At 39.4% G+C, this 13,592-nt stretch overlaps 1 long non-coding RNA gene across 1 annotated transcript; it reads right to left on the bottom strand.

The window, feature by feature from the left end:
- Positions 1–5,453: 5,453 nt before the first annotated feature.
- On the bottom strand, positions 5,454–13,166 carry LOC105729408 (uncharacterized). Its single transcript, XR_001110246.1, has 2 exons — positions 13,085–13,166; positions 5,454–6,118 (listed from the first exon to the last, which is right to left on the bottom strand). It is a non-coding gene; the product is annotated as an uncharacterized LOC105729408 (long non-coding RNA).
- Positions 13,167–13,592: the final 426 nt, after the last annotated feature.

Here is a 13,592-nt window from a genome sequence, read left to right as displayed (position 1 = left end):
ACAAACTATCTATCTTATAAAGGATTAATATCTATAATATATAAGGAACTCAAACAACTCAATAGCAAATAATAATAATCTAATTAAAAATGGGCAAAAGACCTGAATAGACAGTTCTCAAAATAAGGCATATAAATGGCCAACAGGTATAAGAACAAAATGTCAAACATTGTTAATCATCAAGGAAATGCAAATCAAAATCACATTGAGATACCATCTCACCCAAGTTAGAATTTCTGTTGTCACAAAAGTAACAAAAGTTAGCAGGAATGCCAGAAAATGAGAACACTCATACACTGGTCAAAATGTAAATGAGTACAGTCCTTAAGGAAAACAGTATGGAGGTTCCTCAAAAAAAGTGAAAATACAACTACCATATGATTCAGCAGTCTCACAGCTGGATATCCAAAAGAAAGGAAATCAGTATGTTATAGAGATATCTGCACTCCCATGTTTATTTTAGCACTATTCACAGTTAACCAAAGTGTCTATCAATACATGAATGGATGAAATCTTTTAGTCTTTGTGGTGTGAGGTTCTGTGTGTGCTGGGGCATATCTTCAACACTAAGGCAGCCTGCAAGTTGGCCTTAGCCTTTACTTCCTGCTTGTGCAGGGCCTCAGGCTCAGCCAAAAGAGAGAGCTGAGCAACTTCTCAGGTCTTTTCTGGTCATGTGCATGGCTCTGCACATTTGTGTGGTCTTCAAGATCATTAGGAATATGTCAGAGCTTCTCGAAGCCATTTGTGGACATCTCATTCCCTAAATCATACTGTTGTTATTTATTATTGAGACAGGGTCTGGCTCAGTCACCCGGGCTGGAGTGTAGTGGTGTGATCTCAGCTCACAGCAACCTCTACCTCCTGGACTCAAGTCATCCTCCCACCTTAGCCTCCCAAGTAGCTGAGACTATGGGTGCATGCCACCACACCTGAATAATCTTTGTAATTTTTGTAGAGAACAAGTTTCACCATGTTTCCCAGGTTGGTCTCAAATGCCTGAGCTCAAGCAATCTGCACATCTCAGCCTCCCAAAGTGCTGGGATTACAGGCGTGAGTCACTCAGGCCCCTTTTACATTATTGGTCATGCTCCTGTTTGCTGAACTGGAATCATGGCCTTAGGCAGCTGCTGCTCTATTAGATAACTGTAGCTTATTTTTGGCAAACACCACAGGGAATGGCTTTTCCCACAGATAAGGTTTAATTTAGGTCAATTTATGGAGGTTTTCCAGGAATCAGTAAGACAGACCAAATAGTGACAATGCCCTAGCAATGGGACTATTTGGGAAGCTCTTAAACCTACCTTATTCCCCTCTAGTGGTAGCTTGGCTTCTGGTTTTCACAGTTACTGTGGTTGAGGCTGTTGGTTTTCAAGGTTATACAGAACTTGGGGCAAGTGGTGGAAGGAGGCCAGTCAAAATGCCACAAACCCTGCCATTTTTGCTGAAGTTCTGAAGTTTTTATTGAATTCATTGCTTCTTAGATTTTTATAAGCCTTTGTTTAATATCCAGAGTTCCAAAAAGATCAATTTTGACAAATTTGCAAGTATTTTGATTTTTATTGAAGAGCACATTTATGAAGGCCCTCATTCCACCATTCCAGAAGTCCCAGCTGTTGCATTTTTATCTAAGACTATGACTTCATTGCATCCATATTTCTTATATATCAGGAGTTAAGAAACTAAATTTCAATGAGAGTCAAGTGGGTGACACAAATGAGAAAACTGGGCCTTTGGTAAGGATCTAGGATGTGCTTGTGGGTACCATGGGTCCATTTTGGGGAATGCCTCCTTCTGAGGTCTAGCCCATTAGTCTCCATTTGGAAACAGGGACCAAATATTGCCAGATTTTACAATTTATCCAAAGAAGCAGGAAATCTAGATTTTTTTAAAAAGAAAATGTGGGCAATTTTTCTGCATTGGTGAAGTGAAATAGCACACTCCTCTGGGCCAGATTTCACCAGCAGGTCCTTGGTACTGTATTTGTTATTAAAATTTGGTGATAATACACACTAGACATTGTCTTTGGATTTTTTTGTTTTCTATAGAAAATCATAAGTCACATGATTTTCTTCATAACTGCCCTCTTTTATATTGTGAGGAAGCTCTGTTATAAGCCTCATAATAGAATTTTTGTTTCTAGCTCATTTTGAATAAGAAGCAATCTATCTATCCTGGAGTTTTCTGACAGGAGGCATAGATTGCTTCTCAATAACTTCCTCTTCCCCACTTCTATCTCCAGGTCTCTCAATACCATTTGGATATGCGGTCCTGGGTAAGATTCTATGTGTCTTCATCAACCAAAAATTTACAGGATATAAATCTGGAAGGGGTTAGCAAATGAAAGAAGTTAATTTGATTCTGAAGAGGTCTTGAGTGTGAGTTTTTGTTAGTTCTCTGCCATTTTCAGGCAAAGCTCTCCTTTTGGAAATACTCAGTGTGCAACTGCAGCCATAACCAAGGCCCATGCCTGTTGCAAAGCAAAGCACAATTAGCAGTGAGGATCAGATTTTGTGTGTGTATGTCTTCAAGCATTTAAACCACCTGAAACCTGACAAAAATGTTTTCTTGGCCCTCAGTTGTTCATTGTAGAGTATGATAAACATTGTGCTTTGTTTGCCTAACTCAAAAACATAGCAGTTTACCCTGAAACTTTGTAAGTATTCTGTAAAGATAAGCTGTTAATTATTTTTCATTCTAGGCAAACTAACATGAGGTTATCGTCTAGCCTACCTTGCCTAGTGTAGGGAATCCTTGTGCATTAATCTTTTTTAATTGTGTTGTTCCTTCCTGTGGTCTGTACCATTGTTCTTTGTCAAACCTTCTCTAATGCTCTAATAAGGCATTATAAAATGGAAATTACTCCCAGTTCTTTTCCTCATCAGAGACTTATGCTTTTATCTCCAGAATGTATCTGTTTAATGTTAAAGTAATACTTCTCTGTGGCCAGCCCAGAATTAAACCATAAGAAAATATATTGCCAGAAAATCAAATATAGCTTGGCAGTGTGGCACAGTATCCACCCATTCTGAAAGAGTAGATAGAAATTTATTTTTCAGTTTAGTTCTTCTCTCCTAGTCCTCACTGGCAAAGATCAGTTGGATGTTAATATCTATTGACTTTGAAATTGGTAGGAAAAGAGAAAATGAAATGTTTGAGGAGGAAAAGAGTGAGATTGAGGAACAAAAATATATATTTAATTGTGTATGGGATAATAATAGGTTAGATAAAATATCTGCCTTTCTGAATGTGAAAGGAGCCAGAAAATTTTCTAGCTTCTAGAATTTGTAAATTGGGTATCTGAAAGAGACAGGCTGACAAGGAAATATTTTATTCTCCCAAATAAGCACCATTTTCTATGAGAAAACTTAATGTGTCAAGTGAATAAAAAGACAAGCCACAGACTAGGAGAAAATATTTGCAAATGGCACATTTGAAAAATAACTGTTATCTGAAATATACAGAGAACCCTTAAAACTCAACAATAAGAACACGAACAACCTTATTTTCAACTGCGCAAAAAATCCAAACAAAACTCACCAAAGAAAATATACAGATGGTATATAAGCTTATTAAAATATGCACAACATCCTATATCATTAGGGAAATGCAAATTAAAACAACAGTAAGATAGCACTGCATACCTGTTAGGATGGCCAAAATCTGGAACTGACATTACCCAATGGTAAGAATGTGGAATAACAGGAACTCTCATTCATTGCTGCTAGGAATGCAAAATAGTGCCTTGGAAGTACCCAACAGGAAAGCTCACTCATTGCTGGTAGGAATGTAAAGTGGTACTTTGGAAGATGGTTTGGCAGTTTCTTAAAACAAAACAAAACTAGCTGTACTCTTAACATACAATTCAGCCATTACACTTCTTGGTATTTGTCCAAAGGACTTGAAAATTCCAACACAAAAATTTGCACATGAATGTGTATAGCAGATTTATTCATATTTGCCCAAACTTAGAAGCAATCAAGTTTTCTCTTAGTCGGTGAATTGATAAACTGTGGTACATCCAGGCAATTGAATATTATTCATTATTAAAAAGAAATGAGCTATCAAGGCATGGAAAGAGAGTATTCTGAAATGTATCTTACTAAGTGAAAGAAGCCAATCCAAAAGGACTACATGCTGTATAATTCCAACTATATGACTTCTAGAAAAGGCAAAACTATGGAGACAAAAAGACCAGTAGTTGCAGGGTTTAAAGGGAGGGTAGAATGAATAGGCAGAGCACAGAAGATTTTTAGGGCAGTGAAACTAGTGTGTATGTTACTATTGTAGATACATGTCATTATAAATTTGTTCAAACCCATAGAATGTACAACACCAAGAGTGAACCCTAATGTAAACAATGAACTTGGGGTGATAATGATGTCAGTATAGGCTCATCAGCTATAACGAATGTACCCCTGGGGATGTACCATGGGGGTGGGAGATGTTGATGGTTGGGAAGGCTTTGAGAAGGGGATAGGTGGAAGGTATATGGGAACTATGTACTTTCTGGTCAGTTTTGCTGTGAACTTAGAACTGCTCTACAAAGTAAAGTCTATCAGAAAAAAAAAACAACAACATTGTGTAGCACTAGGCCATATTGTTAGGTTAATTTTTTTAAAAAAGGAAATTATCAAGATTGCAAAAATTATGCAAAAACTTGTTTGTGTCTTTATCCCAAATTGATTTGTGTTAAGGCTTAGTGAAAACTAAAATAGAGTAAACATAGTTGAGCAAATGGGCAGGAAATATGCGCATATTCTGAATGGTAAAGATACAAAGTTCTTTTCCCATGTGGTATTTGAAAAGGTTCCTCTCATCTTCTTTCCATCTTTAAATGTGAGTGCATTCATCATTCTCTTTTATTTCTTCACATTTTCCATCTATGTATTTTTTATAAAGGTAGTGGTGCTGAGAACAAAAGCATTAATCTATTGGTAGCCTGACGTGGGACAATTAATTAAAGCTTTTAAGTTAGGATCAATTTCTCAAACCTCGTACTCAATGGTGGGCTCTCTATTTCACTGATGTTTGCAAGGTTTAGAACTGCCGATTTAAAAGGTTTTTAAAAATATGTCCAGTTTCGGCCGGGCGCGGTGGCTCAAGCCTGTAATCCCAGCACTTTGGGAGGCCGAGGCGGGTGGATCACGAGGTCAGGAGATCGAGACCATCCTGGTCAACATGGTGAAACCCCGTCTCTACTAATACAAAAAATTAGCTGGGCATGGTGGCGCGTGCCTGTAATCCCAGCTACTCAGGAGGCTGAGGCAGGAGAATTGCCAGAACCCAGGAGGCGGAGGTTGCGGTGAGCCGAGATCGCGCCATTGCACTCCAGCCTGGGTATCAAGAGCGAAACTCCGTCTCAAAAAAAAAAAAAAAAAATGTCCAGTTTCTGGTTATAATTCAGTGCTATCATAATGGGGAAATAAGAATTCTAGATGAGGACATTTAAAAAATCTCCACTGAACACCTAATTTTATTCCTTTAGTTGATCAGAAGCCTGCTAGTAATTTTTTTTAGTATCTCAGAGGCAGCAGCATTGTATGAAGTTTACAAGACCCCTGACCTGGTTATTTTCCAAATTAGAATTATACCAGCATGTTTCTTTCTGACCCTAAGATGATGTACATTTGCTGCTTCTCTCAGACCTGCCCTGTCACTCTGGTTATACTTGAGTTCTGGGACCTAGGAAGTACATTTCTGGTATACTCAGAGTCAGCCAGACTGTAACAAAAGATGAGATCCATTCCAAGGTCAAAGATGTAGATTTCTTGCTGTGTTTTCTTCTCCGAAATAAAGAGGATTAAAGAGGCTTGGGGAAATTCTACCTACCAGGGTTTTACAAACTGTACCCAGACTGGGAAGGAAGCATTATTTTTACAATGCTTCCAGATTAGATCACTTTTGCATGGTTCAAAATAAGATATTTTTAGACAGCTTTGTAAAACTTAAACTCTGGGTATGAATTGTCTTCATGTTTATGGGAGGCTTCTGCTCAATCATAGTCGAAGTCTTGGCTGTATTTCTCTCATCTGTGAGGCAACTCCTCCCTAAGTGCAGAAGGCTACAGTGGTCCGCACTCAGATACTGGTGCTTTCAATGAGAGTTTTTTAGCCTCTCCCTGGAATGGTACAAGATTTTAAAATTGGTAGTATTATGGCCAAAATCTGCTTATCAAAATAACTACAGAAAATCTTGGGCAAATGGTTTCCTTAATATGTTGAGTATCTTTGTTCATCTATGACTTGATATATTCAATTGCTGATAATCACCCATGGAATAGATGAGAGCTAGAAAAATATATGGAAATGTTTACCTAGCTCACAAGAGTAAAAGGTGGCCTAATGTGTACAAGTTACAAAGTATACTAGGACTCCCATTTTCCTAGCAACTCAGTCCTCCACCAACATTTAAAACTTAAAATAATAAAATTATTTTGCTCTGTCGCACTGGCTGGAGTGCAGTAGCCAATCTCGGCTCATTGCAATCCATACCTCCCCAGTTGAAGCGATTGTCCTCCCTCTGCCTCCTGAATAGATGGGATTACAGGCGTGAGCCACCATGCCCAGCTAATTTTTATATTTTTAGTAGAGATGGGGGTTTCACCATGGTGGTCAGGCTGGTCTCGAACTCCTGATGTCTTGATCTACCCGCCTTGTCCTCCTAAAGTGCTGGGATTATGGGCGTGAGCCACTGTGTCTGGCAATCATGTTTCATAAACATTGAAATTTTACATTTGATGAAATATATGAAGTATATCAAACTTTAAGATTATACCATCAAATTAATTAAAATCAGTCCTCTGTTTCCTGGGCCTTGACTATTTAAAAAAAAATTAGCATCTGTTGATTTTATTAACTACACTGTTAGCAAGAGGGCCCTGTAGCGTCCCTAGTTGCCAGCAGGGGGCACACAGGGACCACAACATGAGCAAGAGGACCCTGCAGTGCTCTGGTTGCCCGCATGGAGGTGCTGCCAAGACACTGTGAACAAGAGGGCCTTGCAGGGCCCCCAGCGGCCGGCAGGGGGCGTACGACCACTACACTGCAAGAGGACACTGCATTGCCTTGGTTGTGAGCAGAGGGTGTGCTGCCACTACACTGTGAGCAAAAGGGCCCTGCAGTGCCCTGGCTGCCAGCAGGGGATGCTGGTCACCGCACTGTTAAAGAGGGTCCTGCAGGGTCCCTGGCTGCCAGCGGGGTGTGGGCACAGCACCGTGAGCAAGAGAGCCCTGCAGTGCCCGGATGCCCTGTGGCCCCAGCCTGCCTGTTCCGATTCCTCAGGCTCTGCCTTGGATCATCGCGTCGGCATTATGGCGCCGTGCGCATCGCCTTTTGGCTGTATCACGTCACACCTCACGTCACCGGCACGCCTCACGTCACGCCCGCATAACTTCACTGTGGTGGCGCGCATCATCAGGTGCTCATTGCGTCTCGGCGCTGGTGCGCCTCGCGACACGGTGCGCCAGCGTGCGTAGGCGTGCACCGCCTCACGTCTTGGCACCAGGCGCCGGCGTCAGGGTGGTTTGGCTGTTTGCAGAGTTGGGTTCTCCTTAGTACAGACCTTGAAGGCACCGCGAGGGCGGAGCTGCGTTCTCTTCAGCACAAACCCGAGGGCACCAAAAAGGCAGAGCAGCATTCTCAGCACAGACCTTGGGGGCTCCGCCTCACTTTTGGACAACTCCGGACAGCGTCCACTGTGAGTAAAATCCTTCCTGTTTGCAGCCATGACTGCTGGGGATCAGAGACTAGTAAGAAGGTCTCGGTGTGGAAAACTGGACACCAGAAGCCCCTCTGAATCCTGCTCGCAGAGGTTCTCCTCACCCAAGGCCGGGCGGCCGCAATGTGACGTCCACACTGCAGCCTCAGAACACAAATAGAGCGTTCCTAAGGCAGATAAGACATCCGAAGTACAAATACAACACCCGCAGTGTGGTGTTTTATCTATAACGCTAATGCAAAGCTTCAGTACAAAAATGTTAATATAAAATCTGCACTACCTACGCGGCCCTGCCAATATAGCAGTCTTAATAATCAACACTGACATATCAGTGCAAACGTAAAAACTAAGGTATGGTTAGGGTTTAGGGTGAGGATTAGGACTAGGGGGTTAGGGTTAGAGTTAGGTGATACCAGTTAGGGGTTAGGGTTTAGGGATTAGAAGAATTTTAGGCAAAATAAATTTAAACAGTTTATTTGAGCAAAGGAATGATTCTTGAATCATGCTTGAAGCACCAGAATGGAAAACAGGGTTTGGGGATTCCAGCTCTTAGTGGTGGCAGCAAAGTCAAGTTTCTCATTGATTCCATCTAGATGACCGCCTGTTGTGAGGATGGTTCCCTCAGCATCTGTAGTCATACAGCCAGCGGGTGGCTGGGCTTTTTATCATTGACTGTGGTTGGTTGGTTAATTTTTTAAGTCAGTTTTAATGCCTCTAAGTTCGGTTTCTGTTTGTTTAGGCAAGACCTCATGCTGACAGCCTCCTCTTTTTTTGCTTTAACATGTCAAAACCATAATTCATCTTTTACTTTCCTGACATTAATAGAAGTCAGTTCACATTTTTGTTATTATTCGGAAAATCTGTTTAATTGGCAGCCTGTTTGTGGTGGTGCATGAAATAATGTCTGTTAATCATTAGCATCTTAGATTAGATGAAATACGTTAACTCTATTAAGCTTTGTTATTAAACAATAACAGGAATTTTTTTTTTTGTTTGTTTGTTTTAATACACTGAAGCATCTCCTAACGATGTGGATACTTTCTGAGAAATTTGTCCTTAGTGATTTCATCTTTGTGTGAACACCATAGAGTGTCCTTATAAAACCTAGATGGTGGAGCCCACTCCACGTGTAAGTTATATGGTATAGCCTATTGCTCCCAGGCTGCACACCTGTATAGGATGTGTCTGTACTGAATGCTGTAGTCAACTGTCACACCATGGTGATTGTTGATTGTGATCCCAAAATATCTGAGTCAGGTCTCAGTCAGTGTAGAAGATTATTTTGCCAAGGTTAAGGACATGCCCATGACAGAGCCTGAGGAGGTCCTGACAACGTGGGCCCACGGTAGTCAGGGTAGAACTTGCTTTTGTACATTTGAGAGACAGGAGACACCAATCAATATGTGTAAGATGTACAGTCGTTTGGTCCAGTAAAGTGGAACAACTAGAAGTAGGAAGTGGGGGTGCTTTAGGTCAGAAGTAGATTGTAAAAAAGACTATATTATTTTGAATTCTTGATCAGCTTTCCACTGAATACAATTTAGTCTGGTTCAGTGAATCTGCATTTTTATATATACAGTAGGGCAGAGGAATGGCAGGATCTCAGCCCACCACAACCTCCGCCTCCCAGGTTCAAGTGATTGTCCTGCCTCAGCCTCCTGAGTAGCTGGAATTATAGGCATGCACCACCACACCTGGGTAAGTTTTGAATTTTTAGTAGAGACAGGGTTTCTCCATGTTTGTCGGGCTGGTCTCGAACTCCCCATGCCTGGCCAGGAAGCTTATTTTGATTCTGACATTGTCAACTGTATTTCGGGCATAACTTGTTTTCCTTGGAGCATTAAATACTGCTTTGGTATTTTATTACACAAATAAGGCACAGATCCCTTTTTTTTTCATATTCATTATAGATTGCGGTATTTACAGAGTTAGTGTGTAAGGGTATTACACAATTAGGACATAGGGCTTTACAGGCTAAAAGTTTACCAGTTAAAGATTATGGTAGAAGGGCTCTTAGATAGGAGGTTCAAGTTGGTGATTGAGAGCTCCATAGTAGAGATTAGAGGGAGAGATTAGGCTGAGTAATCAGGTTAGGTTGACAGGTCAGAATTACAGTGAAGGGTTTGGGTGAAAGTTTTAGTGAGATTTTGGATTGGGGTTATATACAGGTTAGAGTAGGTTTAGCTTAAGGTAAGGATTAGAGTGGGTAAAAGTAACATAAAGGTTCATGATTGAAGGTTAAGCTTAGGTTAGATTTAGAGTTAAGGGTAATTGGAGTAAGGTTAAGGTTAGGGATTAGGATTAAGGGTTAGTGTTAAAGTTTATAGTTTAGGAATTAGGGTTAGGCTTTAGGGCACTGGTTAGGGTATGGATTAGGGTTTTAGGGTTAGCGTTGTTAGGGTTAGAAATAGGATTGGGGGTTAAAGTTAGGATTAGAGTTGGGGGTAGGGTTGGTTGGTTTAGGGTTAGGTGTTAGGGCTGGGCTTAGGGTTTAGGGCTAGGGTTAGTGTGAGGGTTAGGTTTGTTAGGATTAGGGCTAGAGTTAGGGTTAGAGTTAGGCCTACGGCAAGGCTTAGCATTAGGGCTAGGGCTAGGACTATGTTTAAGGTTAGGGTTTAGGAGTTGGGGGTCAGGGTTGGGGTCAGTGTTAGAATTGGGGTTTAGGGCAGGGTTAGGCTTAGAGTTTGTGGTTAGTCTTAAAGACAGGGGTTATGGGTTAGGGCTAGAGTTAGGGTTAGGGTTAGGGATATGAGATCTGGAGACAAAGGAGATTTATTTCGAACTTTATAATTTGACTGCCCTATTGGATTTCTGTCTTGAATTGGACCTGTAACCTCTTTATTTATCACATTTGGAACACTTGTACTTTCCCAGTGCCTGTATCCCCATTTTATCAGGGAAGTAACTAGCTTTCTTTTGATTTTACAGTTTCATAGGTGGAAGGGACTTGCCTTTTCACAGATGAGACTATGGACTGTGGAGTTTTGAGTTAATGTTGAAATAACACTTGTGGGACTGTTGGGAAGACATGATTGGTTTTGAAATATGAGGACATAAGATTTGAGGGGTCAAAGTTAATCATAGGAATGTAGCTAAACATACAAAAATTTTGCAAACCCATAATTTTTATGATGAAACAAATACATTTTATCTTCTTTAATGTATAATCTGTTCAAAGTTTTTTTAACCCAATGAAATGTGAGTTTTGTGATTTTGATCTTACTAAAGCAATGGTTTTATAAACAAAAAATGAATAATTCAGGGTTACAGAGATGGTAAACTATTAAAAGTAGTTTGGGTATTAAATAAATAAATAAAATAAAATTATTTAAAATATTAATGAAATATATAAGAATAATTATACAATATATTATTAATTTTTATATATTAAAATATAGTAATAGATAAAATAAAAATGAAATTTTTATTTAAAACTATGATAATAAAATTATTATTTTAATAACATATAAAAATGTTTAAATAGTATCATCCAGGGACTAGAAAAGGGAAGTGGAATGTGAGGGGTTTTATGGTTAGAAAGACATATTCTTGTAAATTCTTTATGAATAAACTACACTCTGTCTATTTCATTTTTAGCATCTGAAACATCCTTTCACCCATGTCACCAAATCATCCTGTATTTTGCATAAAACACTTTGAGTAACTTGAAGAAAAGTGATATAGAAACATAACCTTAGCTCCTTCCCCAACTCTTAATATATTTTCATTGATTCCTAGTTAGATTCCTGCCCAAAGTGCCTAAAATCCAAGGAAATACCACCAGTCCTCTCCAGCTATATAGTATTCCATGGTGTATATGTGCCACATTTTTTTTTGTCCAGTCTATCATTGATGGGCATTTGAGTTGGTTCCAGGTCTTTGCTATTGTAAACAGTGCCACAGTGAATATACGTGTGCATGTGTCTTTATAATAGAACGATTTATAATCCTTTGGATATATACCCAGTAATGGGATTGCTGGGTCAAATGGTATTTCTCTTTGTAGATCCTTGAGGAATCGCCATACTGTCTTCCACAATGGTTGCACTAATTTACACTTCCACCAACAGTGTAAAAGTGTTTCTAATGCAGCTGATGACTTTAAGTTGAAGCCAATGCTCATTGACCAAAAATCCTAGAACCCTGAAGTATAATGCTAAATGGACTCTGCCTGTGCTTTATAAGTGGAACAAGAAAGCCTAGATGACAGCATGTCTGTTTATAGTCAGGTTATTGAACATTTGAAGTCCACTGTTGAGACCTACTGCTCAGAAAATGAAATTCCTTTCAAAATATTACTGTGCATTGACAATACACCTGTTCACCCAAGAGCTCTGATGGAGGTGTACAAGGAGATTAATGTTGTTTTCATGGCTGCTAACACAATATCCATTCTGCAGCTCATGGATCAAGGAGTAATTTTGATTTTCAAGTCTTATTATTTGAAAAATACATTTTGTAAGACTATAGTTGCCATAGACAACAGTTCCTCGAATGGAAATTATAAACTTCCTGGAACAGATTCACCATTCTAGATGACATTAAGAATATTCATAATTCATGGCAGAATGTCAAAATTGCAACCTTAACAGGAGTTTGGAAGAAATGGATTCCAACCCCTCACTTTGAAGGGTTCGGCTTAAAGTCACCAGCTGCATTAGTTCCTAGCAACTTGAGTTAAGGAACTGTAGATGTGGTAGAAATAGCAAGAGAACTAGAATTAAAAGTGGGTTCTGAAGATATGATTGAATTACTGCAATCTCATGGTAAAACTTGAACTGATGAGCAATTGTTTCTTATGGATGAAAAAAGAAGGTTTCATGAGGTAGACTCTACTCCTGCTGAAGAAATTGTGAACATTGGCAAAATGACAATGAAGGATTTAGAATATTAAATAAGGTTAGTTAATAAAGCAAGGGCAATTTTTGAGAGGACTCCCATTTTGAAAGAAGTTTTATTGTGAGTAAATACTATCAAACATAATCACATGCTACAGAGAAATTTTTTTTGTAAAAGGAAGAGTTAATTGATGACACAGACCTTATTGTTTTCTTACTTTAATACATTGCCACAGGCACCCCAACCTGCAGCAAACACCACCCTGATTAGGCAGCAGACATCAACACTGAGGCAAGGTCCTCCACCCATAAAAAGATCATGACTCTTTGAAGGCTCAGATGATTGTTAGAATCTTTTAGCAAGAAATAATTTTTAATTAAAGTATGTGCATTTTTGAGACATAATGCTATTGCACACTGAAAAGACTACTGTGTAAACATAATTTTTATATACACTGGTAAACTAAAAATTATGATGTGACTTGCCTAATATGGGGTATTTTGCATTACTGCCATAATCTGAAAGTGACCTTCCAATATATCCAAGGTATGCCTGTATAAGAAAAATGTAACATATATTTTTTTCAGTTTCTGAGCTGTGGATAGGGCTTGGAGCTTCAAAAATGTTTGATTTGGATAATGCTAGGGAAAATTACATAGTACATTTCTTTTTTAAGTAGTACTGTTGTTCTCTCCCATTTTGCTCCCACAGAATATCTCTGTGAACGCAATGGATTTCCTCATTCTCAGCCAACTTTTAAGAATAGAGGTCATTTGCATAATACTGATGTGTAGTTGCAGTTTTTTTTCTTTTTGGAGGCACATAGAATTCTGATTCTTTGCACACTGCTTTCCTCTTCCTCCTCTCTCTGTCATTCCCAAAGAAGATGGTCTTGATAATTTAGATCAGGGGAATCTTCATGAGGTAGCCTCCTAGAGTTGAGACTACCTATTAAAGAGAACAGAGAGGAAGGAGTGGCTGAGTCTTTTTCTTTATACTGGAGAAAATAACATCCTGGTGATGTGATGGTAACTCTC

The sequence above is a fragment of the Aotus nancymaae genome, unplaced genomic scaffold (assembly GCF_030222135.1).
Source record: "Aotus nancymaae isolate 86718 unplaced genomic scaffold, 86718_ANA_hifiasm-v0.15.2.pri h1tg000014l, whole genome shotgun sequence".
Taxonomy (NCBI): Eukaryota; Metazoa; Chordata; class Mammalia; order Primates; family Aotidae; genus Aotus; species Aotus nancymaae.
The sequence above is the reverse complement of the archived record's forward strand: the minus strand, read 5'-3'. Positions and strand labels throughout refer to the sequence as shown.